Here is a 15,816-nt window from a genome sequence, read left to right on the forward strand (position 1 = left end):
TACCCTGTATATATATATATATATATATATAGCCCCATATATATATATATATATATATATATATATATAGCCCCATATATATATATATATATATATATATATATATATATATATATATATATATATATATAGTAGTGGGCTACTGGAACAAGAAGGCATCGGTGGGCAAGAGACGAAAACAGGGTATTGTTGGAATGTTACTACGCAAGTAACCCCGGCGGAAGGGGCTACATGAATAGGATGATGGACCTATGGATTCTTCGATACCCAACATCCACAATGACGGCGAAACAACTAGTAGCTCAGTGTTCCAACATTCGAAAGAAGGGACTGCTCTCACAGCTAGAGATTGACGAGGTACAACACAAATGCTACGGCAAGGAGGAGTCAGGACGCCAGGTCAGGGGGGAGATATCATCACCCCCACCCGAGATTCGGTACATAGCCCCAAGTGCGATAGGAGAAGGACCGTTGAGTGCGAGAGGAACTGACCTGAAAAATAGGATCATGGCCAAGCTTGAAACCTGGATCCCCCGTAGCCGGTTACCAAGATTACGTGAAGTACCCTCAGAAGGTCTGCTAGATGATGTTAATGCAGCACTATGGACAATACCTACAACCACAATTACCGATACTAACAAGCTGATCTACAATACGGCAGCAGTGATCAGTGAGATGCTTGGCTACAAGTTGAACAGCCACAAGGGGCAGTACCCTCCATGGAGAAGGAGGCTAGAGGGCAAGATCAAAGTAGCACGGAGGGAGGTTAGCCAACTAACGGAGTTGCAGAAAGGTGCGACAAAGAAGGCGCATAAGAAATACAGCAAGCTATCCATACCTGAGGCCTTGGAAACTGCCAAGCAAAGACTCACAGCCTTGGCCAGCCGCTTGAGGAGGTACACCAGAGAGATAGAAGGCAGGAGAATAAACCAGCTGTTCTCCACAGAACCAGCAAAGGTGTACTCTCAGTGGCAAGGGAACAATAATAATAAGAGAACAGCACCACCAAGGCTGGAGACGGAGCAATACTGGAAGAGCATATGGGAGAAGGACGCAACCCATAACGGCAATGCTCAGTGGCTAGTGGATCTGAGCGCAGACCACAGCGACCTCCCTGAACAGGGTCCAGTAACCATCACAGTGGCAGATATCCAAGAAAGGGTCTCCAGTATGAAGAGTTGGACAGCACCAGGGCCCGACATGGTTCACGCCTACTGGCTGAAGAAGCTGACTGCACTCCACGAGCGTCTGGCAGCACAAATGAACCAGCTGCTAGTTAACGAGAGACACCCGGAATGGCTAACCGAAGGTCGGACGGTCCTGATCCCCAAGGACCCCAAGAAGGGACCGGTCCCCTCCAACTACCGACCAATAACCTGCCTCAGTACTACATTGAAGCTCCTGTCAGGCATCATATCGGCTAAGATGAACAGGCACATGGGTCAATACATGAGCGGGACACAGAAAGGAATTGGCAAAAATACCAGAGGCGCAAAACACCAGCTACTGGTAGACAGAACAGTCAGCCGAGACTGCAAGACCAGACTGACCAACCTGTGCACTGCCTGGATTGATTACAAGAAGGCCTATGACTCAATGCCCCACAGCTGGATACTGGAATGCCTAGAATTGTACAAGATCAATGGGACCCTAAGAGCCTTCATCAGGAACTCAATGGGGATGTGGCGTACAACACTAGAGGCAAACTCCAAGCCCATAGCACAAGTTACCATCAAGTGCGGGATCTACCAAGGAGATGCTCTGTCCCCACTGCTGTTCTGCATAGGCCTGAACCCCCTCAGTGAGATCATTAACAGGACTGGCTACGGATACCGACTACGGAACGGAGCAGTTGTCAGCCACCTCCTGTACATGGATGACATCAAGCTGTATGCCAAGAGTGAACGAGACATCGATTCACTGATCCACACTACCAGGCTATACAGCAATGACATTGGAATGTCGTTCGGACTGGAGAAGTGTAGTCAGATGGTAACAAAGAGAGGGAAGGTAGTCAGAACTGAGGGGATTGAACTACCAGAAGGCAACATTGCAGACATAGAGGACAGTTACAAGTACTTGGGGATCCCACAGGCGAATGGGAACCATGAAGAGGCCGCTAGAAAAGCTGCAACCACCAAGTACCTGCAGAGGGTCAGGCAAGTCCTGAGGAGTCAGCTGAATGGTAAGAACAAGATCCGGGCCATCAACACGTACGCCCTGCCCGTGATCAGGTACCCTGCTGGGGTAATAGGCTGGCCAAAGGAGGAGATAGAAGCCACTGACATAAAGACAAGAAAGCTCCTTACCATGCATGGAGGGTTTCACCCCAAGTCCAGCACCCTGAGGCTGTACGCTAAGCGGAAGGAAGGGGGCCGGGGACTGGTGAGTGTCAGCACCACAGTCCAGGATGAGACAATGAACATCCAAGAATACATTGGGAAGATGGCCCCAACTGACCGAGTGCTCAGTGAATACCTCAGGCAGCAGAAACCCAAGAAAGAGGAGGGAGACGAGGAACCATCATGGAAGGACAGGCCCCTGCACGGTATGTACCACCGGCAGACAGAGGAGGTGGCTGATATCCAGAAATCCTACCAGTGGCTGGACAAAGCTGGACTGAAAGACAGCACAGAGGCACTAATCATGGCAGCACAAGAACAAGCTCTGAGTACAAGATCCATAGAGGCTGGGGTCTATCACACCAGGCAAGACCCCAGGTGCAGGCTGTGTAAAGATGCCCCAGAGACAATCCAGCACATAACAGCAGGGTGCAAGATGCTAGCAGGCAAGGCATACATGGAACGCCATAACCAAGTGGCCGGCATAGTGTACAGGAACATCTGTGCCGAGTATAATCTGGAAGTCCCGAGGTCAAAATGGGAGATGCCCCCAAGGGTGGTGGAGAATGACCGAGCTAAGATCCTGTGGGACTTCCAGATACAGACGGACAAAATGGTGGTGGCTAACCAACCGGACATAGTGGTGGTAGACAAACAGAAGAAGACGGCCGTAGTGATCGATGTAGCGGTTCCGAATGACAGCAATATCAGGAAGAAGGAACACGAGAAGCTGGAGAAATACCAAGGGCTCAGAGAAGAGCTCGAGAGGATGTGGAGGGTGAAGGTAACGGTGGTCCCCGTGGTAATCGGAGCACTAGGTGCGGTGACTCCCAAGCTAGGCGAGTGGCTCCAGCAGATCCCGGGAACAACATCGGAGATCTCTGTCCAGAAGAGCGCAGTCCTGGGAACAGCTAAGATACTGCGCAGGACCCTCAAGCTCCCAGGCCTCTGGTAGAGGACCCGAGCTTGAAGGATAAACCGCCCGCAGGGGCGTGCTGGGTGTTTTGTGTTTTTTATATATAAATAAAAGCAAAAAATTCACAAGTTTGTCTTTGTTGCTTCTGTATGTGTATCAGTTGTTATCTTATTGACACAGTTTTATAAAGCTTGATTTTGATTTGATTCATTTAATTTGTGTCTCCCTTCTCACCTTCTTTTCCCTACATGTAACACCAGTTCGTGACTTTACAAAAATTACTTTATATGAACTTGGATGTAAATTATAGTACAGAAATAAACAGAATGACTTTTTCCTAATGATTATTGAAATGTAGGCAGATTATTGGAAAGCAAGTGTTTCAAAGGAAAAGAAATCAATGAGGTGAGTATTTCATAGTTTCTGGCAGGGTCACTCCAAAGATAGAAGACATTTTATATATACAGCACCAGATCATCAGTTGCCTAAAAGGCGCTTTCATCAGAATCAGAATACTTTATTGATCCCTAGGGGAAATTATTTTTCGTTACAGTGCTCCAGTATAAACAAACAGTAAAAAAGACAGACAATACACAACAAATGTTACGTAAAGCAGTCTCACTCCGGTTCTTTTTATTCCTCCGGCATCCAGAGATGGCACCGACTCAGTAGTCATTTTACAAAAACCTTTATTCATCTTCAGTTACGCATGCATCTTCTAGAAGAGGAGATGTGCAAGGCCGGTGTTCCTCTGCAGATCTTCACTTCTTTGTTACAACCAGTTTTATAGAAGCGACCCCATCATAAAACCCCCATGGTGTGTTGCAAACTCTGTGTTTGTGTGTCTATGTAAGTGCACGTGAATGTTAAGATTCAAGAATTGAGAAAGGGTACAAGAGGTGATCGAAAAATAACCACACTGGTCCGGCCGGGTGAAGTCAAACGAAGATTTTAATTCACATGTGGGAAGATCACTGAACACAGCAATTGATCTTCGACTTACTAAAGCACAAACAATTATTTTATAACATCAGGGTTTGTTTACTGACGCCCCTTCATGCGTCACAGATACATTTTATACATAGATCAGATCAACATCATCATGACTTTTCACCTAGAAAATCATCTTCTATTTTCATGGCTAGCCCTTCCTGTCTACCTTTCAGTTCTTGTCTTGTTCCTCTTTCTTGCCGAGACACCAAGAAACGGTTCCTCTTTTACCAAGACAATTTTGCAGTTACAGCCAAACATAACTAACCTCTTCCTCTAAATAAATCTAATTTAAAGTGTGTGTGTGTGGGTGTGTGTTGACCTCACATGCTCTTTGTGTCACCTCTTCACCTACTGTCTGTGTCTCGTCCTCAAATGCTCTTTCTCAATTCACCTGTTGCACTTCTGACCTTTTACCAGACCAGAAGCTCACTGAGACTATGTGTATGTCTTCCACTAAATAAATGTTTTAACCAAGAACCTCTACTAAAACCTTAATACAAGAATATGAACATATAAAAGATAATAAAATAAACTGATATGAGTGTTTTGTAAGCATGTATTGCAATTCCTTCTATGTTCTAGTTTTCCCTCAGCATGTATCACCTGAACAGTCACGTCAGTGAAGCTTACGACCTTTAAAGAACCTGAACATCAACTCAAATAAGCACAGATATGCAATATGTATAAAATAATTATAACTGCCCCTGAAATACAAAGTTAACATCATCATAAACATCTTAAGGCCATCTTAAAGCTATCTGTTATATTGTTAAAGCAATGCTCATACTGCAGATTATATTATGCTGGTAAAATACTTTTTGTTTATCCCCACAATCCCCCTTTCGACCTCTGACACCCCAGAGGTCGATACATAGGTTGTTGTTCACTCCTCAGTCCACTCGGCTACCTCCAGATCCATCATCGGCATCATGGACATAGGGGCCACCGCCCCAGGGTCCACTGCCTTTACAATCACTTTCTCTACCAACCTTCGGGCACAAGGAATGAGACAACAACCACAGGTCACCAAAATACCCACCAATACAGATAGAGACAACATAATTGACAGAACAAGCCCCTTCCACTTTCCCCTTTTTTACTGTGATTGTAGATGTGTGTGCACCGTAACAGTTCATGCACTGTGTGTCTCTGTGTATGTGTCACGGCGGGGTGCGCCGGTGTGTTTTTTGAAACAGGACCCAAAAGCAGAGGTGGACGAGGTGTTGCAGGTTTAAACAAAAAGTGATCCTTTATTTGGATGATTGCAGGGTTTAAACAAGGAACCCTAAGCAAACCAAAGAAACACTAAGAACAAATACTAAGAAGTTCTATGACTATGACTATGGTGGGGATAACAGACGACCCGACAATGACATGCAGAAAACAGAGGGCTTAAATACATACACGAGGTGATCAGGGGAAGTGGAGACACATGGGGGAACAGCTGACTGACATAAACCTAAATGACAGGACCAGAAGGAGGAAAACTAAATACAATGAACAAAGAACACATGACACTGTCAGAATAAAACAGGAAACACTAAAACTAGACATGACAACACAACTTAACAGACCTAATACGTGATGAATAATACAAGAACCCAGAACCTAGAAAACCAAGGGAACAATAATAAATAACAGCTTAAACTAAAGCTAGATAGGAAATGACACAAAACCCAATCACATATCAAAAATGAGACAAATACAAAAATGAACTCAGAGCGCTGGGTCAGAGACCCAGCCTGTGACAGAGCCCCCCCCTCAAGGGCGGATTCCAGATGCCCGAAACCAACAAGAAAATAAACACAAAACAAAACCAAAACAACCCACCCAGGGCGGGCGGAGGGGGACCAGGCCGGAGGGCCAGAAACAAAACCACAAAAAACAAAACACCAGAAGCACACAGTCCAAACTACAAGGGCATAAGAGTCCAAGACCCTGCTTCAGGAGGGCGACCAAGATCCCGGCAGAAAAGGAGGCCACGGCTAAGCAGCTTAGGTGGCCGACCTGGACGACAGCAGCACAAGAGGTCACATGGTTCAGGCGGCCGACCAGGAGGCCAACAGTCCAGTAGTCCATAGTTCACGAGCTCAGGGGGCCGACCCGGAGGTCGACAGCATAGCAGGTCATAGTTCAAAGGGTCAGGGGGCCGACCCGGAGGTCGAGAGCACCACAGGTCACAGTTCAACAGTTCAGGCGGCCGACCCCGATGGCAACGACGTCCAGCTGACGGCCCGGAAAGCGGCCGGCGATTCCGAGGGGCAAAACGTGGCTTGGGCGGCGGCAACACAGCCACAGGACCAGGCGAGGCCGACACAGAAGCAAAGGCTGAAGCCGGACCAGGCGAGGCAGAAGCAGAAGCCGAAGCCGGACCAGGCGAAGCAGAAGCAGAAGCCGAAGCCGGACCAGGCGAAGCAGAAGCCGGACCAGGCGAAGCACAGGCTGAAGCCGGACCAGGCGAAGCACAGGCTGAAGCCGGACCAGGCGAAGCACAGGCTGAAGCTGGAACAGGCGAAGCAGAAGCAGAACCAGGTGATAGTGAGGCAGCCGCAGGTGGTGGCTGGACGGGCTCCTCGGGCCCCCCAGCTGACGTGGCAGGAGGCTGTGTAAGTTGCAGCAACACACAGTCTATAGTGGGTGAAATGGGTTTGTATGAGTTCTCAGACTGAGGTGTGGCAGAACCAGGCGAGGCGTCGTCCTCAGGCTGAGGCGCAGAAGCAGCAAGCGGTAGCGCAGCAGGTGGTGGTCCTGCAGGCGGCGGCACGGGAGCCGCAGGTGGTGGCGCTGCAGCCACAGGTGGTGAAGCAGAAGGTGGCCAGACGGGCTCCTCGGGCCCGCCAGCTGACGAGGCGTGAAACTGGACGGGCTCCTCGAGCCCTCCAGCTGACGTGGCGTGAGGCTGGACGGGCTCCTCGGGCCCTCCAGCTGACGTGGCAGGAGGCTGGACGGGCTCCTCGGGCCCTCCAGCTGACGTGGCGTGGGACTGGTGCGGTTCTCCTGAACCCCCAGCTGACGTGGCAGGAGGCTGGACGGGCTCCTCGGGCCCTCCAGCTGACGTGGCAGGAGGCTGGGCGGGCTCCTCGGGCCCTCCAGCTGACGTGGCAGGAGGCTGGTGCGGTTCTCCTGAACCCCCAGCTGACGTGGCAGGAGGCTGGACGGGCTCCTCGGGCCCTCCAGCTGACGTGGCAGGAGGCTGGTGCGGTTCCCCTGAACCCCCAGCTGACGTGGCAGGAGGCTGGACGGGCTCCTCGGGCCCTCCAGCTGACGAGGCAGGTTGCTTTTCAAGTTGCAGCAACACACAGCCTATAGTGGGGGAAATGAGTTTGTTTGAGTCCTCAGATAAGGCTGCTGCGGACGGCTGAGATGGCTCCCCCGAGCTCTCAGCAGGTGAAGGTGGTGGCTGAGGAGGGGACCGTGAGGATATCAGAACTGGAGACTGGAAAACTGCAGTCCGAGCTGGCGACTGAACAAAAACAGTCTGAGGCACAATTTTACACTCGTTGAGGGCGGGGGGAAGGCAGTCCTCTGTGCCCACCGCTTTACCACAAGTGTCCATGAACTGAGTGGGATTAATGTTTACAGACCTTGAATCAGCAGTCATAGTGCTAGATTTCTCAGAATGACTGGGTGTCAAGCTGGCCACCTGAATGACGTTCAGGGTGCCGCCTGTGGAAACATCACTTAGCAGTTCTTTATTGGTCTCCACGGTTGAGTCACACACCCTGTTATTTTTAACCTTCACGTCACAGGAACCTACAGTACATAGGACATGAGTTTCCACCTCAGGAACGTTGGCTCCATGAGGTCCAGCAACGGAAGCAACACCTGAAACAGTACTTTGTTTTATTAAGTTATTATCATAGCTTCCGTTATCAGTGGTTGTCTTCTCAGTGGAGCTAAACACAGTGTTCTCTGACTCATAACATGGCTTTGACTGCGTTTCATTCATGGGAGAAGTCATGTCAGCCAACACAGTTTGCTTAACACTTAAAGAATCAGAAATGCAGCCCGAGTTATTCGTTGCTCCTTTAGTGCGATTCATGACCATCTCTAGGTGAGCATATTTAGACGCACAAGACACCGACTTGACCATGAATTCACAGTTTACCGGATCACTAACAGATCTTAAATCCCGAACAGGATCATTACTGGTCTTCAGAAAATCAGTTTGTAAAGATGGGTTACACTTATTAACCATGGGATCCAGAACATTAATTTCTCGCAACACAGTTACAGGAGCTAAAACAGAGTCAGTCTTTGATTTAACAGCATCATGGACAAGATCCAAGTTCTCTTTGGCTTCTCTCTCAGCTCTATTCAACATGGTGCTTTGCACAGTACAGCACGATTCAGACAGAATCTCAGACTCTGAGTTGTTAAGCTGCTTTTCTTGAAAAATACTCACATAACTTTGATTCTTAACAGATAAATTTAAACAAGGGCTAGTCACAATGTTACAGTCTCTGGACACTGCGCCAGGGGGTTCGTGATTTGCATTGTGCACTGGTGAAGTTTCATTAATAAACTCTATGGAACAACAGTTCTCAATAGGGTCTATACATGGAGAAGTTAAATTAACACAGTCCGTGGAGGTCTTCCCTTGTGAGTTGACATTGGCTGTCATGCAAGTGAGGCTGCTGCTAGCAGCCTCACTTGCAGTCACATGAACCCCGAACGCTGTGGCAGAAGTAATTTCAGTCTCAGAGCTTGGCTTGGCATGGCTCATTAGTTTACAGCCGGGCCCCTCAACCGGCAACACAGTCTTAATCACAGAACCCTCCTTAGCGGAGACGTGAGGGGCAAAAACAGAGTCACTCACCTCCGTTTGTAGTGCGGCGCGTCGGTGGCGCGCATGCCGCTTTCTCTTGACAGTGGGAGACGGCGGAGCGATGGGTGGAAGTCCCTGGCAGCTCCGGGGACCCCCGAGAGCCAGTCGAGTTCCCCGGAAGGAGTGCTCGTGCTCCGGAATGAGCCATGGCTTCCACCGGAGCTCCTCCTCCAATAGAGCGCTGAGTATAGTCTGACGTTCGTCGTGGTCCAAATCTATGGCGTCCAGCGCTTCCTCGCGTTGGACCGTGGAAAGAGTGTGGCTAGACTGTGACGAGGGTGCGGAAATTGATGAGCTGAGAGGTGGTGACGCTGTGGCGAGTCTCAGCGAACTGACACGAACCGTCTCGGGCTCGCAAGGCAGAGGCAGTGATACCTGTTCGCGGTTTTGATGCTGCTGCAGTGGCAAAATGGTGCGAACAAAATCCTGCACATCCTCCGACAATCCCACCGTGTAAGCAGGGTATGCAGACAAAATCTGTTTTAGCTGCACTCTAACTGCCTCCTTCTCCCTCTCCTGCCCGCATACGGAGTAGCAAATCCACTGTCCGCGGAGAATGGTCACTTGAGTGCTATACTCCCAAAAGTCCTCGCAAACAACCGCTGGGTCCATAATGGTCGGGTCGTTCTGTCACGGCGGGGTGCGCCGGTGTGTTTTTTGAAACAGGACCCAAAAGCAGAGGTGGACGAGGTGTTGCAGGTTTAAACAAAAAGCGATCCTTTATTTGGATGATTGCAGGGTTTAAACAAGGAACCCTAAGCAAACCAAAGAAACACTAAGAACAAATACTAAGAAGTTCTATGACTATGACTATGGTGGGGATAACAGACGACCCGACAATGACATGCAGAAAACAGAGGGCTTAAATACATACACGAGGTGATCAGGGGAAGTGGAGACACATGGGGGAACAGCTGACTGACATAAACCTAAATGACAGGACCAGAAGGAGGAAAACTAAATACAATGAACAAAGAACACATGACACTGTCAGAATAAAACAGGAAACACTAAAACTAGACATGACAACACAACTTAACAGACCTAATACGTGATGAATAATACAAGAACCCAGAACCTAGAAAACCAAGGGAACAATAATAAATAACAGCTTAAACTAAAGCTAGATAGGAAATGACACAAAACCCAATCACATATCAAAAATGAGACAAATACAAAAATGAACTCAGAGCGCTGGGTCAGAGACCCAGCCTGTGACAGTATGTGACTTCCTGCCAGTCATAAAAGTAATCTCCTCACCCACGCTACACCAAATTCCTCTACACAACATACAAAACAGAGTTAACAGGTTACAAGCACTGAGACCCCCACTCTGCATCCACTGGGCCAGTGGCCTCTTGTTGTCTTACATTTACAGATAAGCATGTGGAGAGTCTCCTGCAAACCTACTTCTAAGTTATAACAATTTTGAACTTTATTAAAGGTACAAGTATCAGCATCCCCCGACGGTAGCTTCCTGTCTCCTTTTATGACAGGCAGACCCCCGGTGTTCGTAAATTCCTTTCCCTCTAAACAATTACACACACTCTCAGGCCTATAACTAAACCAAACTGAAACCCACAGACAAATCCTTCCCTATTCCTCTGATCTACTGCTGGACCCTCTTATCTAAGCAAATTTAACACATTATATTGTATTAATTGTTTTCTTGTACTCACAAACCCCTCTTTTGATCTGCCCCATGGCAGATCAACACTACTCTAAATCTGTTAACACAATTTGTTCACAGAGCCTCTCCCCATTTCCCAAAAGTGGCATCATGGCATCTGCATTTGGTTTTCTCCACCGTGACCTGTGATGTTAGAGTCGCTGGAGTGATTTGATGTCTGTCCTTCTATCTTCCGAGTTGGGTGATTCTCTGCTCCTCTACTTTCTTCAACTTCCGGGGTGGACTACCCTTCAGTCGTTGCATGGATCAGGGATTTATTCTGTCCCTGGGCTGGGATCAATGTATGGTTATTAGTTGAGTCCCCCTTTTTGGCCAAGAGCCTTCCAGACCTCCTAGGCTCTTCCGCCACAGAACACTAGCTCCCATGGTGCCAGATCTCACTTTTCCCTTTCAGCTGGACTGGGTGTGGGATCCTCTCCACCTCCTTGAATTCTCTGGTCCAGCTTGGGCCCAACCTCTTATTCTTCAGCCCTTTCCAACAGACCCCAGTCGCCTCTGGCACTGCATGCTCCTGGTGTCTGTACTGCTTTACAGAACCATAACTCCATCGCTCCACCTGTAACTGAAAAATGACACTCCCCAGAAAACCCTCTTTTGGCACATGGACCTCGCCATGCGTCAACTCCACACAATTAGAGATGCACAATAAAGTTGCACCATCTCTCAAAAGGTTCCCAGGGCTTCTCCCTTAGAGTAACTTTACTCCCAGCCTGTAACCCTGTCATAAGAAAACATTAGCCAGTGGTTAAATGTTAAGCTTGTTTAACTCCCAGCTCCACCTGGAGCCTGTATCCTGGAAGACAAATCTATAAGTTGCATCAAACTTCACATTTGCAAACAACTGTATCATAAGAGCAATAAAGTATTCAGCATAAAAGACAAGTATCATGTGCAGGTTTTCTCAAATCATTAAACCCACTACTGTTGCCATAATTTGCCCTAAATCATGAATCATCCCCATTTGATCCACATTGTACTCAGTGACTCTCCTTAAGCAATGTCACTCCACTCATTTATCACTATGAGCTCAATTGTGGTCAGATAATGAGCCCAACATTAAACTATTCCATAAACACTGCATCTCTTATTTGTTTTCTCATGTCACTTGTCTGTCTGCTGAATCCTCTACATGCACTCTTAGAGAAAACAAACATTAGCAAAACACACATGGATCATCAGGGTGGTCAGGCACAGGTCGACAGGTTCCAGAGGTGCTGTAAAAGGTCATAAAGTTAACCCTGCTGTAAAAAGAGTGACACTGGTTTCAACACAGGATGTGTCTCACACTATATTCACATTTTCCCAACAACACAGTGTAATAGCATAATCAACATATAGCCAGTAAACACAGTTCCCTTGACACATAAACCCAATAATCCTGTGGTAGAAAAAACATTAACTGTTACGTCCCCTGGCTAGTCTAGGGGGTTGAAGGGACGAACATAAAGGTGGATAGAGAAGGAGGAGCCAAGATGGTAATTTTAGAAAGTTTATTTAATACTGGTGATGGGATCAGACTGAGGTATAACGTCAGGGAGAGCCAAGGCCAACATAACAAACAAAACATCCCTGATGTTGAAATAAAAGAAACTTACCTAACTCCAAAGAAACAAAATATACAACCTATAACCATAACCTACCTAACAACACATAAACAGGAGAAAACAGGGTGTCAAAGGCAGCTCTCCCCTACAAGCAGTCCGAACATGAAACAACAATGCTCACACAAGATACAAAGGCATGCAAGCCTGCACAAGTATGGCAACCAAGTATGGCAACCAAAATGGCCAGAGGGCCCAGAAGCACAGCTCCACAGGCCTTAAGTAGTGCTCTGCTGATTACCAATTAGCCGGACTCTGCGCAGCATCCAATCAGGACAGAGGAGGTGGAGCCTGGACAAAACAAAGGGTTAGTAGGGAGAAGAGACATCCTCCTGGGGGATGTAGGGATGTAACATTAACCATTAGTGTGTCCACATATCAAATCACATGATTAACCCTCTGCTGTGGAAAAAGTAATGTAAATGTTAGCGCTGCGCAGGTGTATACACATTTTCTCACAGTGACCTCTGTCAGCAACACAAGCCCATGAATAACACAACGCTGGTACTGTCACGGCGGGGTGCGCCGGTGTGAGGAAAGAGGTAGACCCAGATGCAGACACGGTGGAGACAAAACATAGTTTCAAAAACAAAGCAAGCCTTTATTGGCTGATTGCAGAAGAAAAACAAGGAACCAGGGAAACGAAGGAGGCTATGAACACTGTGTTAACAAAAAAGGCTGTGACACTCAGTGAAAAACTATGACAAACTATGAACACTGAGTAAACTAGAAAACACAGAGACACAATGGCGTAAACCTATGAAAACTGTGGTGAGGTTAACAGACGATCTGACACTGACTGAGCGGAAACACACAGACTAAATACACATAAGGAATGATCAAAGGAAGTAGAATCACATGGGGAAAACAGCTGACAACAATTAACATAATGACAGGACACGTGAAACTAAACATAACACAAAACTCTTTCAAAATAAAACAGGAAACATAAGGAGATCCAGACATGACTTGAACTTGACAAACAAAGAAAACTTGGGCATGAAACATGGCAGAATGTAACTAGATAAACTGAAATGAAACTAGACTAAAAAGAATAACAAAACACCAAGAAACTCAGAATACTGGGTCACATGACCCAGGGCCATGACAGGTAAATTCACAGACACGGAAAGTGGCTATTAAAAGGTTAAGTCGGCATGGCCCAAAGCTCATGCAACCTAGGATGTTGCTGTTATCTTTCTGCTCCTGTAAAAAGAAACACACATTCTGTGTTTTGTGAGATCTTTAGAACCATTTATTAAGAAATGTATGCAAAGGCATACTGGATGGTTAGGTGCTTGATTTTATGGACCTGTAAAAAATTCAAAGATTAAGAGTCAAGCCGAGTTTTATTGTCATACCAACAATATACACTCAAGTATACAGTGGGACCGAATATCATCCTCCTGGATCAAAGGTGGAAAGTGTAAAAATAAAAATAAATATTCAAATATACATGTGTACAACTATACTGAAATAAGATAAACTAAGAATACATACAATGTATTGTCGTTGAATAGAAATAGAATAATAAAGATAATAAAGGTTATCTTATCTTAATAAGAATAGAAAAGAATGAGAATAAATAAATACAATAATACACAGACAGAGTGGAACAGTGCAATACAGAATAGTGCAAGTATTGGAAGTGAAGGGAAAGTGTTATGTAGTCCAAGAAGTGTGTGAAGAAGAGAATCCAGTGTGGAGGATTCAGCATTTGTTGTTCAGTGATTTTTAATAATAATTCAGTGTTCAGGAGCTGGACTGTTTGGGGGAAAAGCTATTCTCGTTGGCCTGCTCCTGATGCTGCAGAGTTGTCTTCTGGATGGAAGCGGAGTAAACAGTTGGTGGGAGGGGTGATATGGGTCAGAGTATGGCCATGTATGCTCCATACACAGTACCTCAGTCTTTTGAGCTCTGTTTTAGTGACAGCCCTGTGGTAGCCCTGACATCACATCTGATGAAAACCCTCGAGAGGTTGGTTCTAAACCATCTGCGCCCCCTGGTGAGGTCTTCATTGGATCGGCTGCAGTTTGCTTACCAACCTGGCATTGGGGTAGAGGACGCCATCATCTACCTCCTGCACCGAGCTCTGACTCACCTGGAGAAGCCTGGGAGCACTGTGAGGATCATGTTCTTTGATTTCTCCAGTGCTTTCAATACCATCCAGTCACGACTTCTGAGGGACAAGCTGGAGCTATCGGGAGTGGACCACCACATGTCCCAGTGGATACTGGACTACCTCACAGAACGCCCACAGTATGTGAGGTCACAGGGCTGTGTCTTTGATACGCTGGTCTGCAGTACGGGGGCCCCACAGGGAACTGTGCTGGCACCGTTCCTCTTCACCCTCTACACCGCAGACTTCTCCATCAACTTCTCACGCTGCCATCTACAGAAGTTCTCTGATGACTCTGCCACAGTCTGTGAGGATGACTCAGAGTACAGACAGTGGACTCTGGACTTTGTGGACTGGTGTCAGCAGAACCACCTGCTGATCAACACTGGGAAAGCCAAGGAGTTGGTGGTGGACTTCCGGAGACGCAGACCCACCACACTGACACCGGTGAACATCCAGGGAGTGGACATTGAGATAGTGGACTCTTATAGGTACCTGGGTGTTCACCTGAATAATAAACTGGACTGGAGCCACAACACTGATGCTCTTTACAGGAAGGGTCAGAGCAGACTCTACCTGCTGAGGCGGCTGAGGTCATTTGGAGTCCAGGGAGCGCTTTTAAAGACCTTCTATGACTCTGTGGTGGCATCTGTCATTTTTTACAGTGTGGTATGTTGGAGCAGCAGTTTATCGGCAGCTGAGAGGAAGAGGTTGGATAAACTCATCAGGAAGGCCAGCTCTGTGCTGGGATGCACCCTGGACCCAGTGCAGGTGGTGGAGACAGAAGGACTGTGGCCAAAATAACATCTCTGATGGACAGAGTCTCCCACCCCATGCATGTAAATGTTGCTGAACTGCAGAGCTGCTTCAGTGACAGACTGCTGCATCCTCGATGCATGAAGGAGCGTTTCCGCAGGTCCTTCCTCCCTGCAGCTGTCAGACTGCACAACCAGAACTGCTCCCAACAAACATAGAGGTTTACATCAGCGCTGTAGCTACTTCTACTGTTATAACTGCACATTACTTTTCTCAGCTTATATATACACTAACTTATTGGAAGTTACATGTCTACTTTTTAATGCACAGGTACAATACACAAGCTGCACTTTTCTAATTATTCTAAATATTCTTAACTATTTGAACATCTTTCAGTATCCTGCTCTGTTTGCACACTACAACTTGGGTTTGCCATTTATCTGTACTCTAACTGAACAGTACTCTGCTTTGGTAACTATTGTCCATGATGTAAATATGTAAAAATTGTGTTTTCTGTTCTGTGTCCTGTTTTTTTTGTATATGTGTGTTTTTTTGCTGCTGTTAGAACCAA

The 15,816-nt window shown here is 47.0% G+C and overlaps 1 pseudogene across 1 annotated transcript in view; it reads left to right on the forward strand.

The window, feature by feature from the left end:
• The first annotated feature begins 14,249 nt into the window (after nt 1–14,249).
• The window catches only part of LOC147318090 (uncharacterized), a 34,337-nt pseudogene continuing 32,770 nt past the window's right edge, over nt 14,250–15,816 (forward strand). The window contains exons 1-2 of the transcript XR_015124301.1: nt 14,250–14,673; nt 14,734–14,936. The product of XR_015124301.1 is annotated as an uncharacterized LOC147318090 (transcript). The remainder of the gene's footprint in view (nt 14,674–14,733; nt 14,937–15,816) is intronic.

This window comes from Aulonocara sp. 'chitande type north' Nkhata Bay, linkage group LG12 (assembly GCF_057382095.1).
Source record: "Aulonocara sp. 'chitande type north' Nkhata Bay isolate Kocher_YH1m ecotype deep benthic linkage group LG12, A_spYH_male_GT1.1, whole genome shotgun sequence".
Lineage (NCBI taxonomy): Eukaryota > Metazoa > Chordata > Actinopteri > Cichliformes > Cichlidae > Aulonocara > Aulonocara sp. 'chitande type north' Nkhata Bay.